This window comes from Ictidomys tridecemlineatus, chromosome 12 (assembly GCF_052094955.1).
Source record: "Ictidomys tridecemlineatus isolate mIctTri1 chromosome 12, mIctTri1.hap1, whole genome shotgun sequence".
Taxonomy (NCBI): domain Eukaryota; kingdom Metazoa; phylum Chordata; class Mammalia; order Rodentia; family Sciuridae; genus Ictidomys; species Ictidomys tridecemlineatus.
In genome coordinates, this window is record NC_135488.1 from 54828140 (window position 1) to 54844946 (window position 16807).

Consider the following 16807-nt stretch of genomic DNA (forward strand, 5'->3'; position numbering starts at 1 on the left):
CATTCATCAGCCCATTCTGGGCAGGTATTTAACTTACTCAGTACAAGTTCTCAGGCAGACCTTCTGTTATCAAGACATGTCAGTCTCCCCTAGAACACTTGAAAAGTATAATCTACCTGAAATCACTAATAATCTTGAACATCAATATAAAAAGACTTCAATAATTAGGTGAAGTCAACAATAGTAATAAATAAATAAATAAATAAATAAATAAATAAAGCCTTTGGAAATACAGTGCCCCTAACAAGTTCTGGTTTCATATATGTCAAAATAAATACTCTTGGGGCTGGGGTGGTGGCTCAGCAGCAGAGCGCTTGCCTAGCACAGGAGGCGCTGGGTTCAATCCTCAGCCTCACATAAAAATAAATAAATAAAATAAAGGTATTGTGTCCAACTTAAAAAAAAAATCTCCATGATATAGACCTGAAATATTCATGGGGTAAGACAAAACAAGAGAGAGTGGTAATGATCATAATATTAAAATTTCTATTGTTCAACAAAGGTCAAGATTGGAAATATGCCTTGAAGTTTAAAGACAAAAATAACAAGAATCTTCTGGACCCTCACTGTGAAAACCACCTTGGATTAGAATTAAAATAACACCCTTGGGTAACTGAATCTTTCGTAGTAAAATGGTTTTCATACTGCAATCAGTTGTCCTATCCGAAGTGACAATATATTCACTCTGACTATATGTTTAACACCTTTTAGTATACCTACCAGTATGCTCAATATTCCAGTTTAAAAAAAAAAAAAAAACAGTCTTCCTGTTGTTTCTCCAAACACATCACGCTTTCTCCACCATCTCTGCGGCTCCAGCTGTGGTACGCTTTCTGCATGAAATCCTTCCCAGGGGCTCTATACAGGCACCAATGCTATTGCTAAATATAATTTTTTTTCTGGACACATATATATCTGCTGTCTTCAGAAATCCCCTAATACTTATTTTCTCTCCCATCTTTCCAGTCCACACTATCCTGAGATGACTTTAAGCCTTTTCTCCTGATTATAATAATACTCACATAATATATAGTTTTTTGTACCACATATTATACTAAACACATTTAACCTTTAAAGCAAACCCATAAATCAGTCTCCAAAAATGTCCATTTTATAGATGAGTAAAGAAACTTAAACAACATGAAAGGGCACAAAGCTCTTAAGCAGTAGAACCTGCACTCCCATCTACAGAGATCTTATTCTTTTCCACTGTGAAATATGACCTCATGAAAAATACCTGTTATCTTCAACTAGGCTGCAAACTGAGGTCAAAGACAGTATCTTTTACTTCTTTCTGCTTTCCAGTACCTCTTACTACTATTTAGCCCTGTCTTGTACAAGTGTTAAGATCTTCAAGGAGGGAGGCATAGAGAATGCAATGTATCCAGAATATTTCCTTAGGGGTGGGTGCCTATAGATGTTCCATTATTTTTCTATTTGTGTTTTGCACTCTTAAAGGTCCAGCCGCCTGTTACCTAAAGGCAGAAGCCTCTTACAAATGGACTTCTTCAGAGGAAAAATTTTTATTTGTAAACTGATTTAATGGTCAATATAACACTGCTGCTTTACAATACTAGTTCTTCTTCCAATTCATATTTTATTAATTTTACTAGTCTCTTCAAATACTTTATGAACAAAACAATAATTTATTTGCTAGTTCTTCAGTAACTTTAATTTGTTATCACCAAGTGGATGAATGAAACAGATAAAGGTACATTTCTTACCATAGTAAGTGCAGTTTTTTAAAAACGGAGACATACACTCATATAACTCTGTGCAGAAATACTGCAACAAATAATAAAGCAAATAGAAAGAGGGACTGCCTCCTACCCACACTCACAACTATAAAGTCACACAAAGAAACAGCAAAAACAGCAATAGGGAGAGGGAAAGGCATTTAAAAGTAAATTAGGACGAAACTAACTTAAGCTCATATAGAAGTCTTCATTACCATGGTAGTCTTTCACTAGCTTCATGATATTTCCGGGAAAGGAACACTACCAAAAAAAAAAAAAAACTCCTTTCTGCAAGTTCACAGTTAAGTAATGTAACTATTCAAAGACCTACAGTGTTGACCACAATTTTGCAGGAGGATATCAGTAACACTGATAATTCAACCAAGCTTCTGCCACATGGCCGGAGAGTCAGCTAAGCCATTAAGGAGGCTGCATTCCTAGCACAGGGAATTAAGTGGGGAGGGTTCCATCATTCCTAATATTATGCATGTTCCCAACACTGGTTCAGCATCAGCTCTTCATCAAATCTGCACTCTATCACTTAAGAAGGCAATTCTCTTCATCTCAACTCCTTTACCTTTCCATAAAATGCAAAAGTGCATATTGCACTACTGGTTAATAATTTAAATTGAAAGAAAAAAGTCAATAATTTGCTCCACAGTACAGTTTTTTACTGGCAACTTCAATATATCCATCCAATTTTAATCTCTCTATACACATTCCTTAAATGCAAAACTCAGCTATAGAATCTATAGATTCTTCTACAGGTTTGGGGAGGTTGTTTCTTTAGAAAAATATAAACAGTACAAACCACTGTCCTTTAAATAGCCATTTTTAATTTATACTTACACTATTCAGCCCTAGTGAGACAACTAATATACTAAACAGGCATGGCTGCCCCGCCATGTATAAATAAACTTTTTGGCAGCACTGCCTGCAAAAGGAGAACTGCCACATTACCATTAAGATATGTATCATATAAGCGGTTGGAATATAAGCTAAAGAAAGCAAAGTAAAGTCTAGCATTTTGTGGCAATAAGTGATAGAAAATCAAATTTTAAAAAAGAACATCAATAGTTTCCTCCACAGTATTGTTTTTTTTTTTTTTTTTGCTAGCAACTTCAATGAATTCAATTCTGGTCCCTCTATATACACTGAAAATTTAAATTGTTAACAATGGTCCCTGAAGCTAATTCAACTTTTCCGTGAGTGTAAATCACAAACAAAATCACACAGTATATTTTTCTTCCAAAATCTTTGGTATCCCTCTAAGGTGGATGAGAAGGAATAAAGGTATCTTTAGAGGCTATAATGCAGCTAATGCTATCAAAAGCGTATATTTACAAGCCTGTGACTATAGCCCCATTTCTCCAAAAACTGTCTAACCATTATCGACCTTTAGAAGTTAACCTATGATGAACAAAAGTACATCTCTAGCTCTGCTTCCTATTTTCCCAAATAAATCCACCTTGGTGTTTTGTAATGTAGAGAAAACACTCCATAAATAATACTGTGGTGCACAAGCATCAAAGTTTAGAGAGTTTCTGCCTCTAAAGTAGGTGGTGACAGGACCAAGGACACAAGGGTTCAATTCCAAGCCAAATATTAGGCGGGTGGTTTGAAAATGTCACTCCTAAGAGGCCTGGGGAAAGGATACAAGCTTCCCCTGCCACCACCCTTTATCTCCCCTCCCCTCTTTCTCTCTTGTTCCCTTCCTCTCTTCTCTTTCGTTGTGGTTTCTCATGGAGACGACAATCAAAGCAGAGAGAGCTGGATTTTAAATTAGTGTGTGACACACTGAGAATATGTAATTCCCAAGAGAAAAAGAAGAAACTGCTGAAAAGGGGTGTGGGGGGCTGTTGGCAACATGTCCAAGTGACAACCCTCCCCACCCCCACCGCAATAGAGCAAAAATCCACATATTCTTTTTTGATCCTCTTTTTCCAGTTTCCAGTACTCTAAACAACTTGACCCTTAATCCTAATAATTTAGAGACCTGCAGGGCATCTGCTGTGCAAGAGTATGCCTCTCAGTGTGTATGTGCCCAATTTTCTGGAAGCCCCTGAATCCGGACAGTTGTATCAAGCAGGGATGCTCCGACCCTCCCACCGGGTAAGGGGTGAAAAAGGGGGTAAAGAGATGGAGACAAGAGGAGAGGGATGCAGAGCTGAGCCTGAGGACGAGTGGGTGAAAGGAAGACGGGGAAGAAAGAAAGGGTGGAAAGGAAGTAGGGCTGGGAGAGAGGAAGAAAGGGATGAAAGAAAGGCTGGAAGAGAGAAAGGAGGGGAGAGGAGAGAGGGATGTTGGGAAGGACGAGGGAGGGAGGGTTGGGAGCAGGGAGGGAGGGGAGGATGGAGAGGATGGGAGGGAGGCAGGAAGGGAGGGAGGCAGGCAAGGATGGAGGATGCTCTGCCCGGGACTCACCTCTGTGGGTCGGTGGGAGTTTCTCACCTCCTCTTTCTCGCCCGTTTCCAGCAGCTGGAGTGGTAATCACAGAAGGGACTAGAGAGGCGGCGGAGGGGACGAGGACAGCTGCTGCAGCCGCCTCTGGCCGAGGTGCGGTGCCGCCTGCTCCGCCCGCCCGCCCGGGTCTCCGCCTCACTCGGGGCTGGAAGCGAAGCCGCTCCCCCCTCCCCCCGCCCGCCCCGCGTCCTGCCCAAGCGCGAGCGGCAGCGGCCCGGATCGCCGCTAGGGGAGGCGGCCAGTGCGCAGGCGCGGCCGCTCGCTCGCTCGCGCGTCCCCGCGGCCCTCTAGGCTCCGCAAGGCTAGGGAAGGCGCGGGGCGGAGAGGTGGGGGCGGGCGCGCGCGTCCCGGGGAGCGCCCGAGCGGGCGGGGCGAGGCGGGGCCGAGCCAGGGGGGCGCGGCCGGCTCCGCGCCGCAGGTGGGGGGAGGGGATGGCGGTGAAGGGGCAACGCCGAAGGGCGCAGGTGCCGTGTCCATGACAACCGCGTTACCCTTAGGGCGGGGACCAGGAGCTGAATCTCTCCGAGCTGCCAGGCCCACCCCAAGGGACTAGGTTCGCGAGCTTTCAGGATTAGTGGCAGGGGGGTGGGTGGAATCGCAGAGTAGAAAGAAGGGACAGCTCCACAGGGTGCTGACACAGGGCAGGAGGAGGGCAGGGCCTGAGCGCTGCAAAGGTAGTGACTGAAGGAGGGAGGGAGGTTTATTGGGACTTGGAGCCCCCGAAGGGAGAGGGATAGGACTTTAAAAGAACCTAGAAGAGGATGAAAGTGTTAAAACAAATGGAATATTTGCCGATTTAAGAAGCCTTTGTTGAATGCTGTCTTTGTGGAAGGCATTGTGATTCATTTGTTTGTACTAGATATTCTACTTAAGCTATTTGAGATATCCAGAATGTTTAAGATCCAGCATTTGTCCTCGCGTAGGTTACACTCTACTTGAGGAACTTAAATAGCGAGGACAGGAAGTCTATCCCCTTGCCAGCCACCAGCTGCTGGGGGTTGATGGTGGCGGGATGTAACTGTTACAAAGGTCCTTAGAAGCAAAATGGTACACAGCTACATCAAATGTGAAACATAAGTTACAGTTATCTTTGTTCTGTCATGGTGCCAAATGACAATTTTTGTTTTGTTTTAAATCACAAGAGAAAAATAAAGACAAAGAAAACCTATGGCAGTTTGGTATAACAACTGATGCTGCATTCCCAACATGCCACCTGTCTGGTGTTCTCACCCACTAGCATCGATGCTTTTGTTCATGCCGAGACTTAGACGGCTTTATATCACTTGGTGCATGCGTTTTTTAAATGCTCCTTCATAGTAGTTCATGTCAGCTATTTTTTCCCTTCCCTGTTGTTCCCTTGTTGACTTCTGCAAATGTAGAAAAATTATGTCACACCTCAGTGTCTTTTATTCTTTCTGAGCTATGACTTGAGGTCTCTCCCTCTGTCCATCCCTCTATCTCTCTCACCCAATATTTTCTTGGCTCTCTTTTCCTTTGTCACCACCACTCTATCAGTTTTGAATTTTCTTGGGAACAGTGAACAGGAATCACCATATGTAAGCATTAGAAAAATGTCCTTAGCAATGATGTTTCAGTACCACGGACAGTGACACCGCGTGCTTCTCCCACCCAATTTTCCTTAGGCTCAGCCTATAGAAACATGAAAAAGAAGGTAGAGGCTGTGCATTTCGAGAAATATATGCTAAGCGCCAAAAGATCGGCGCCCAAATATATGAACAGATTGAAAAAGGAAAGGAGACACCGTGGAGTTGACAGGAAGTAAATAGGCCTTCGAATAAATGCACCATCCTACAGCACACACGGCATCTTCCTGGGGGCAAGAGAAACCCTAATTTTAAATGTTCTGAGAATATGGAACGGGCAAAGTAGTTAAATGAGGTAGAACACTCTCTCAACAATTGACATTTTTTTGTTATTACTATGATTTTTTATTGTTTGGTCAAGCTGGAGGGAATAAACTGAAAAAATACAGGCCAACGAGTAATCAGACAAGGTCATGTTTTTAAAGTTCAGAGGATTTATTTATAGTTTTTGCATTGTATTAATTAGGCCAAAATTTATTATTTTACATCTTAATTGGCAGCAGACAAGCAGAAAGAATGTAATAGAGACCAAGACTGTCTTTCAAAACTGGATTTCCCTCTTTTTTTAAAATGATTTTCAAAACTAAGATATTATTGAAAGACATTTAAAAGGCACTCATCAAATATTTTTAAGTTTTTCCCATGCAATTGCTTTAAATTAGAGTTGATTTTTTAAAAATAGCATGAAAGCCATCCCCAATTTCTCATACCATTCTCATGCCTCCTTCAAAATGCACCAAAATGTTGCCAGTCAGATAGCCATAAGAAATTACTCAGGCAATGCATTTAAGCAACCAACAGGGAAATTGCAGTTGAGATTTTTGTTTCCTACCACAACAGAATTTACTTACTCATTTATATTTTGAATAAAACGAGCCTCCACCCCTGTCTACTCCTATGGAATATCCAGATTGAGCATTACTTTAGTCATATTTATTTTCTTGAATAATAGCCTAAAAATATTCTATAAATAATGTCTATCATTTAATACTTAAAAGCTCTCATTTTGTTTGTTCCCATTTTAAATCAAGGGTATAATTTTTAAATTTATTCTGCTCATGAATCTGTCTTTAATTTTCTCAATTAAGTGTTGTACTTCATTTCAATGGCATAAACATATACAATGTCCTTCATAAAAATAAGTAGGTTTTCCCTGTCCCCTCAACCTATGAATATGTTATGTTATATGACAAAAGAAACTGTACATGTGATTTTGTTGATAGAATTTGAGAGGAGGAAATGATCCTGTGTTGTTAAGAAGGATTAAACCTAATTCCATGTGCTCTTAAAAATGGAGAATCTTTCTCTGGCTTGTTTCCCATTCATAGTGAAGATTTTATTCCAACATAAACAACAAAGAATACCATTAAATCTACAATATTGTGTTCAAATGGAGAAAATACTATGTGTAATTTAAATGCAATTTAATCTGTAATAGTATAACATCCAGATTTTTAGAAAATACCAACCCAATACCAATAATCCTAAGTAAAATAATTCCTACATTTTATACATTTAATGTCAGATCTGTATATACTGGGACCCTCATGAAAATTCCTCAATGAAGTCCTCCTGAGCAATTTCATTTTTGATAGACCTTTTTATAGAACAGCTTTAGGTGCAAAATCAAATTGGGTGAAAAGTACAGAGTTCTCATGTACCTCCTATCTACACACTCCTACAATTCACTCATTATCAACCTGTCCCACCACAGTAATAGGTTTGTCACAATTGATAACCTACACTGAGACACCATTATCACCAGAGTCCATAGTTTACATAAGTGTTCCTTCTTAGTTTTGTATGTTTTGTGGATTTTGAAAACAATGTAATACCTGGTTTCCACCATTATAGTATTATACAAGATAGTTTCACTGCCCTAAAAATCATTTGTTCTCTGTCTATTCATCCTTTACTCCTGAAAAAAATTGGAAACCATTTATTTTATTGACTACGGTGGTTTTGCCTTTTCCAAAATGCCACATAGTTGGAATTACACAATAAATAGCCTTTTCAGTTTGGTTTCTTTAACTTAGTAAGATACATGGGAGACTCCTCCATGCATCTAGAAACTGAGAATAATGCCTGGGACAATAACAAGCAAGATATCTAAGATGTGTCTAGATGAGATTCACCTAGATCCATCAATAACAAGCCTCAGGCCTACAAACATATACAAATGAACTCCAACAACAACCTGAATGAATCCAGAAATGAATTGTTCACTAGAGCTTTCAGAAAGGAATGCAAAGCTACAGACTCTTTGGTATTGGCCTTGGCAGACTCTAAATGGAGAAACCAGTCTCTCCCAAAAGACATCTAAAGTCAGAACTATAAGGTGATACATTTGGTTTGAAGTTGCTAAATTTAAAGTAAATTGATACAGTAGAAAAAGAAAGATAATACATAGACATTCTATGAAAATTATCTCATCTTCAAAAATTAAATGGAGTAACTTCATTGGATGACATCTGTAAGTGCTTTGAAATCTGAATTTTACCATATTCTAGCTTGAGACATTGGTCAAGTTCTTTAAGGTCTATAAAACTGAGTTTTTTTAGTCTGTAAAGTGAAAACAATTTTATCTATATTGCAGACTTTCTTGTGAAAACTAAATAATACTTTTTAAGTTTCAACACTGTTGTCAATAAATGGATGTTAATGTTATTTACTTCCTTTAATTAATATTTCTAAAATGAATAAGTAAATGAGTTGGGCATTCAAATAAGTTTATTGTTCTGAGACTTTTGACCATTTGAATCTTTTCCTCTTTTCTTTTATTTCTAATTATATTTTTAAAAAACAGAAAGAAATCATGTAAAATTTCTCATTTTAATTGTGTTCATCCCATCTTGAGCTTCCCTAATAGACCCATATTCCCTTTAAGAGAAAACTGGGGTTACTGTTTAATAAATTTTAAATTTGTATTATTTTTCTATCAATTATCACCCTGAAGCATCCTTTTCCAAACTCTTCTCTTAAAAGTTGGAGTTAGATCTGAATTATTTCAAATAGTAAGTGAATCCTTAACCTAATTTAGTTTGGGCAAAAGAGAAATTTTAGCTCACATACCTGGGATGTCTAAGATGTGTCTAGATGAGGTTCACCTAGATCCAAGGAGTCATCAAAACGACAGAATCCTGGGGAAAAAAATCTCCAATTAGCCTTTCTGAGGCCTTCTCTTCATATCTGAAAGTTTAGTGTGACCAGAGGAATGGTGCACTCACATACCCACATACCCACTCCTATGACCATTTGCAGAGAGAAGAGCAAGTCCCAAAATGAAGAAGGGCATAGAAAAGCATACTGAATAAAGCAAAATTAAAATTAAACAGCCTATCATTTTCAAGATATTTTAAAAGTGGTTTCCATGATAAAACGTAATTGGCAAGTACAGGCAAAATGCATTTTAAAGGTTTCTTTCTTGAATATATAAAAAATGATAATGTGCATCAAGGTTATTTAAGAGAAATATATCATAGATAATGTTTCCCATACTTATTAGATAAGGGAACCCTCTCTCACAAAGCATCTTTTATAACTAAAATTCTAAGGAATATGCTTTGGGAAAACCTGACCTTAGTTTTTACCTTACTCTGCTATTCTTTGATTCTCAGAGATTACTAATGAGTTTTTTTTCCTGTTCTTCCTTGATTTAAAAACATAAAGTCTGATCCCCACTGCCATTTTTATTCTTATCAAAGTATACATAATTTTAGAATACAAAGAGATTTTAATGATAATTGTTTCCTATTTAGTCTCCTTTTGCAGACAGAGAAAGTGACACTCAATGTAATTTCCCCCCATCATAAAAAAACCAGTTAATTGTTTTATGAACTACGTGAACCAGTTGATGGTGAAGTAACAACTCCCAGATCTCACAGGAGTGTATGATAGCATCATTGCATGTGATTCACTTTCTGTGACAAGCTAGATGAAAAGCCACTATAGGTATCAGGAATCTAATCCATCATCATTATAAAGGGAAAGAAAGCAATTAATTGTTTTACCCCAGAGTGACTTGTGAATTGGACCCAAAGTAGTCATATGACCCGTATAACTACAAGGTGCTTCGAAGTACAAAATTAACATGTGCTCAGAAAGCAAGCAACCTGAAATATTTTGAAAGCAGTCCTGACTCCCATAGTGAAAAAGAGTTGGGACAGAATTTCCTGATTTGATGTTTATAGTGTTCTCTCTAGCACTTTTGTTGTTGATGCATAATTGTAATCAATTTCCTTTATAGAATATTTACTAGTGTTGGGGACTTTCTTAAGTGCTGTAAGCCTTAATAGGAGATATTACTCAAAATCATCCACAGTTTTAAGATGAGGAATTTGAAAACATAGTGTTTTAATCAAGACTGACCCATAAGTATGAGAAGAAAAGCAGTCCTTACATTTACAACCCTGGGTATAAATCTTGCAATAGAGATAGAGTTGGCAAGTGGTGGAGGTTGCTGTATGACTCATTCAGTATGATTCCAGAGTCTACATTGCTCTTCCCAATGTTCTACTACCTTTCCAGTGATGGAAGAAAAGGGTTCCTTTCTATAAGACAAAACACTAGATTCTTAATTCAGCCTGGAGGTGACTAAAGAAAAATCATGTCTTTTTACCTTATAACACATACACCAAACACTTTGCAAAAGCGCATTAGGGAATTAAAAATAAAGCAAATATTCCATAAAAAATTTAAGATACCTATGCCTATGCATAGATGCTCACACACATACACACACACACATTTTCCTGTAATATTTTGTTTGACAAGTTCTTTGCTGATTAAAAAATATAAGGGACACTGAACAAACACATCTCCAATTTTATAAATTCTAGTTTTCCATAGTCTGTTTGCATTGTGTTTGTTATAATATTCTTACTAAAATCTCAGCCCCAACCTTAAAAACAAATATTCAAAAGCTATGGTACATTGGTTCATTCAATCATTTAAGAAACTTCTGGCTCTTGCGTATTGGGAACTATCACAATCCTCAGTGTTTATTATTCAGATAAAAGTCACAGTGTGTGCCATCAATGATCTCACAATTTAATAAGGCAAATTGATAAGTGTATAGTGCAGTATATTGTTTATTGTCATCCAATACCCATTCCCATCTATTCTCAACCTAACAACTGTGCACCTCGCCACTATGCAGCCTACCTACTTCATACAAAGTAAACTTCACCTCTTGCTCCATGAAAAGCCCTTACCTAAGGGTAATTTCATGAAACTTGTCATATATTCTGGTTCAGAAATTCAGGCTGTAGGATATTGTCACATTTTCATTTCCTGGTCATAATATTTAATATAGTAATTGACATATAAGATGAAATTTGGGCACATGGTACAAAAAGACAAGTTTTTGACTGCTTCTGAAAAAATATATTTCTTTTGTAGAGAACTAATAGAAGAAACAATTTTCTTTGGATCTAAATGGCATATGGGTGTAAAGGAAGGCAACCACAATCATTTGATGAATGTATCAATACAGATTCAGGTACAAGAAAATAAACTACTACATAGAATTCAAACAAATAGCACTTAGTACAAGATATTGATTACAAAGGTGTTGGAAAGCTTGGGAGGGTGAAAGACCATGAAATAAATCACAGATTAATAATTGAAGGAAACATCTATTAGGATGTGGACCATAAGAAAGAAGGTGGTCAACTGAGGCTGTGCTGCTGGGTACCTCTGAAGAGAGACCATTAAAATCAGTTCTGGAACCATCAGAAAGGGTTACCATTGCTGAAAACAGTCATTGAAGAAGTATATCTATATCCTGACACATTGCTAGAAAGAGAAAGGGCTATAATAGTAGGGTCTTTCTTCTCTCTCAGTGTCTTCTGTAGATGTAGTACAAGAAACTAGCTGGAAATGTAGCCTTAAAAAATATATATATGTACTCTCCAACCATAAACTGATAAAGAAAAGTAAAACACAATTATGTTGGTAAAGAAGATGTTAAGGTTGAATTTTGAGGTATCCCCCAATGCAAGTGACAATACAAGAAAGTTTAGAGGTGAAATGATAGGGTTATGAGAAACTTCACCTAATTAGTGCGTTAATCCCTGGTAGGGTTTAACTGAACAGTGACTATGGGAAGGTAGGGTGTGGCTGAGGAAGGTGAGTCATTAGGTGGGTCATGCCTTGGGGTATATATTTTTGAGGTAAGCTTAATCATTCTTTGTTTCTGGTGTCACATCCTAACTTACTTTCTTCCTTCCGCCATGACTTTTCACCATGATGTCCTACCTTACTCAGGCCCTGAGGAATGCAGCCAGCTATCTATGAACTGAGACCTCTGAAACTATGTGCCCCCAAATAAAGTTTTTCTTCTCTAATTGTTATTGCCAGCTCTTTTATCACAGTGATGAAAAAGCTAACTGAATCTGAAGATGAGTGAAAGTAGGCAAATAATTAACACACACATTCAACCCTTTGACTATTCAGCATCTACATATACCCTTTACCTACATTTAAATTTTAATATAACAAAAATGACAATGACATACGCTTCCCCTTATCAAGATACAACTACCCTCTACAAAAGTGGAAAATACAAAATCTTAACACACATAACATCCATGAGTTTTCATTTTCAATCACCTGGATCGTGTCCTAAAAATTAAATTATAAATTTAACCACTATTGCTGTGCTTAACATCCCACCTCCTTCATTTGCCATCCATTTCATGTTGACTTTGCCCTTACCCACAAACTCAGTTAATATGGTTCTTGCTCGCTGAAAGTGAACCAAATAGTGGACCTGTCTTCTTGGGTTGTCTCTATTCCATTATTTTCCCCATTAAACATTAAAGAACTTCCTTGGTAGGGCAAGTGTTGTAGCTCAGTGGTAGAGAACTTGCCTTGCACATGTGAGGCACTGGTTTCAATCCTTAGAACCACATAAAAATAAACAAACAAAATAAAGGTATTGTGTCCATATACAACTAAAAAAAATTTTTAAAGAAACTTCTTGGTTGCAAGCATAATTATAACTTCATTTTGAATCATCAACATGACTTCTCCTTGAGTGTTAAGATCAATCATTTCAGAAAGCTCTTATTTTTCCGTTGGTTCAGGGAAATGAAAAGTCTAAAATGAAAAGATATCAGATTTTCAACTTCTATTTCAATGAAATAATTATATCTACTAATTAAAACATTATTTATCATAGGAAAAAGCCATTTCAGCCAGCAAAACACAAAGGGGTAAATAGTGGCTCACTTATCTTCTCAGTTCATGGATTGAGGGTAAAACAATATGATTTCTGATGTCTAATAAAATCTAGTGCTACATGGTGTTTGAAAATACACCCATATTTGCACATTTTGTATCTCATCAATACACACAAATATGCATGCAGGTGAATGCATGAACCACATGGTTTCACAGAGTGAGGGTGCCTTTTATCTAAAACAACAATAAATAATCCGGCACTGTTTCTAACTTTTAAGAGGGCTGTTCTATGTCTCTGTCAAGGCAGTTCCTTCTAACCTCCTTCTAAGGCAAGTGTATGGTAATATTGGAGAATTGCATGACACAATTGCTTTTTAGTAAGTTCCTTTGTCTAAAGCAATATTGTACGGAATATCTTGATGATAAATAATTTGCTTCAAAGTCTCCTAATTTGGGTATGAGGCACCAGTAGCAAGAAAAGCAGATATAGCATCCAAAAGAATATACAACTCTTGCCAATAAAAATCACTATCTGTTTCAAACTGGGAGAAGTCCAAAGAAATCAATCTGATACCAGGTAGTTGGCTGATCTCCCCAAGGAATAGTGCCCTATCAGGGTCTAAGTTTGACCTCAGCTGTTGAATCCTGTACATTCAGCAAGAATAGTAGTCAAGAAGCTTTGGTAAAAGAAGCTCTTGCAGAATCTCCACACCTGCCTATCTACACTTTGCACATTATCCCAATAATGGAGAGGCTAGGAAACTGCTTTTTGGATGACACCAACAGGTCAAGTCAATACATACACCCCTTTTCTCATAGCTGAGCACTTCCACTTGGCATCTGTTATTTAGGAATATAATTATTTAAATAAAAGTCGGGAAGCTTATTTCAAAGTTGAATCCTTCCAATACCTTCTTGCTATCAAAAGACAGCTACCACAAAAGAAGAAGAAGAGGAAATAGTATGACTATTGCATCATACTCAGTTTCAACAATTATTAGTTCATAAGCAATGTTGTTTAATTTCTACTCATTGATAACAGATCCTCACTCAGAGTTTTGAGGATTCTGGTACTTCCCTCCTAACATATTTTTCAATATCTGAGTGAAGTGAGTGTTCTCTGGGCTCATATGGGGATAATACTGGTGGTAAAAGTTGACCAAATTGAAAATAATAAATATCCTCTGTTATTTCAAACTTTCTAAGCCTTGTCATCTTTCTTCAATATTATGCCAAAAAAATTATACTGTCTCAACATCATTGAATATAGGCCATATTAGAGTCTGATACTGGGTCTATAGTTGAACTACTCCTAATTTCTCAAGAAAGCACATTAAATAGAAGAGCTTTATAAATTTCCCTTTGTTACAAAATTCTTGAATTCATACCCACATATGTTCCCCAAGTTTAAGCTAATATGAGTAATTAAAACACTAGTCTAAACAATATTTTTGTATGTATAATCTGTCACCCTGGGTTTTTTTATTTGTCCCCAGGTGTATGCTATAATTTCAGAGTAGGTCTGAAGGCCACGTGGATGGATGGGGATAGATCTTCTTGCTATCAATAGAAGGGAACAAAAATGAACGACACTAGAGACTAGTAATTGCAGAAAGTGGTTATTTTATTATGTTCTAAGAGAACAGTGATAAGATGATGTAATAGGCATCCACTTGAAAAGTGACTTCCACAGAGGAAGTTATTTAAATTCTTCAAATAGAAAAAGACCAATATCTTTAGATGGGGGACTATTTCTGCTAGTAAATTGAACTATTGGAAGTTCAATGAAATTTGTGAGTTCAAGTTCCTTAGAATCACCTGTGCCTACAAAAATGCCCCTATGTCAAGCCTCAGACTTCCATTCTTTTCCAATATATGCTCTAAATTACATACAAGATTATGTGTTCTAAACTTCACACAAGACACCTTAATGAAGCAGTCAACTCAACTTTACATTGTAATTCTCAAGTTTTCACGATATATTTGAAATGTGATTTGGGATCTGCCAGCAGCTACATGACTATTTTAAGACCACAGTAAAATTTCTCTGGGCCTTTGACCTGCCTTGAACTAATATTTTAAAGACAATTTATTTCTACAAGCAATCTAGTGCAGTTGTGGGAGAGAGAAAGAAACAAAAATTCTTGCCACACAGTCTTTCGTAGTCCTCATTACTAGCATAAAAGCAATTGAATGCATGAACTATTTGGTTTCACAGATGGTCTTTCATTTAAATCAACAACAAATAATCAGGCAAATGTGATACCATTGCATGATATGAATTATCAGTAACCCATTTTCTACTGGTAATAAGGTCATTATTATATGTAAGTTCCATAAGGTAAGTAACCAAAAGACCCGTTTTTGAAATCTGTTTCCTGGAATCACCTCCCAAACAATACAGAAAGCACCCCAATATTTTAAAATGATAAAGTATAATCTTGGGGTCTAATTCAGGCATCATTACATTGCAGTATGAAGTCTTAAAGAAATAGAAAGAAACAAAGATGAACTACACTAGAGACTAGTAATTGCAGCAAGTGGTTATTTTATTATGTTCTTAGAGAACAGTGATAAGATGATGTAATCAGAGCCCAGACACTCAATGTTTCCCTGCTAGAGTGAGGTCTAGTCATCCCTGAATCCATGAAAAAAAAAAGGAGATCTGCAGCTTGTACTGAAACCAGGGAAGAGGGGCTGTAGACGCTAAAGTCGGGTGCCAATGGATAAAAAGGAGACAGTCACTCAAAAACAATGCCAGAAGAGGAAAAAACAATAGTTTCTTTTCTCCTCCGACTATCTGATCCCTCCAGTAGTGTCTCCTCTTGGCAGAATGTGAATGGAAGTCATATGGCAAGAAAAGCTAAAAACAAAAAGTAAATTTCTATTCCCAGCATTTCTCTGTGGAGAAGGAGTGAGATAAAAGATGTTAGGCAAATATACGCATAACCAAAAGGTGTTAGAAAGATCTTGTAATTTTTTCCATGTATAATCTTTTACCTTTTAAAGGAGAAAGACTTTGCATTTTCTTGTTAAGCACCTATACTATAAAAAACTTTTATTTGTATTCTGTACCGGTGGTGGTAGACAAGAATAGTACTCACAGTCTAGAGATGGAAAGAGATAACAAACATAGGACAAATTAAAATGCAATATGATTTTAAATGCTGTTGAAAACTATGAAGAAAAACAGTGTGTGTCAAAGGGACAGAGAACACAGGAGTTGGCAAAATCTTTCAGTGGAGGCACTGAGGAATTTCTTTTTGAAAAGGTGATAACAGATCTGAAAATCCATGAGTGAGGTGGTTAATTCTCTGTGCCAACATGGAAGGTGTTTTTGGATGGGATTAACATTTAAATCAGTGAACAGAGAAAAGAATTTTACACTTCATAATGTAGGTGGGCCTCATCCAATCAGATGAAAGTCTGATTAGAACAAAGGGGAATTCTCTAGCCAATGCCTGCAGACTTTATCTATACCATCAGCTCTCCTCTGTGTCCAGACTGCTAACCAATATGCAGATTTTACACGTGCATTTCTCTATAAACATATGAGTTAATTCCATATAATCTCTACTTCTATTTCTTTCATCATAAACAGATATAGATATATATATGTATGTATGTATGTATGTATGCATGTATGTATGCATACACATCCTATTGGTTCTGTTTCTCTTAAGAACTCTGTCTCAAATAGTAATTGAAGACGGCAAGGCTCAAGATAAGAATGTTTGGGGCTTTAGCAGTAGCGAGTGTAAAAGTAAAAAAACAAGCTTGTTATGTTGAAGCAGCATCTAAATGGATAGCATAGGTGGA

The 16807-nt window shown here is 37.3% G+C and overlaps 1 protein-coding gene across 2 annotated transcripts in view; it reads right to left on the bottom strand.

Moving 5' to 3' along the window:
- Ctnna2 (catenin alpha 2) overlaps positions 1 to 4354 on the bottom strand; it is a 1061169-nt gene extending 1056815 nt beyond the window's left edge. Inside the window, exon 1 of one of the 2 annotated variants that reach the window (XM_078028938.1) lies at positions 4161 to 4354. The gene's annotated coding sequence lies outside the window, so the exon portion shown is untranslated. The remainder of the gene's footprint in view (positions 1 to 4160) is intronic. The other variant, XM_078028939.1, reaches the window with a different exon arrangement.
- Positions 4355 to 16807: the final 12453 nt, after the last annotated feature.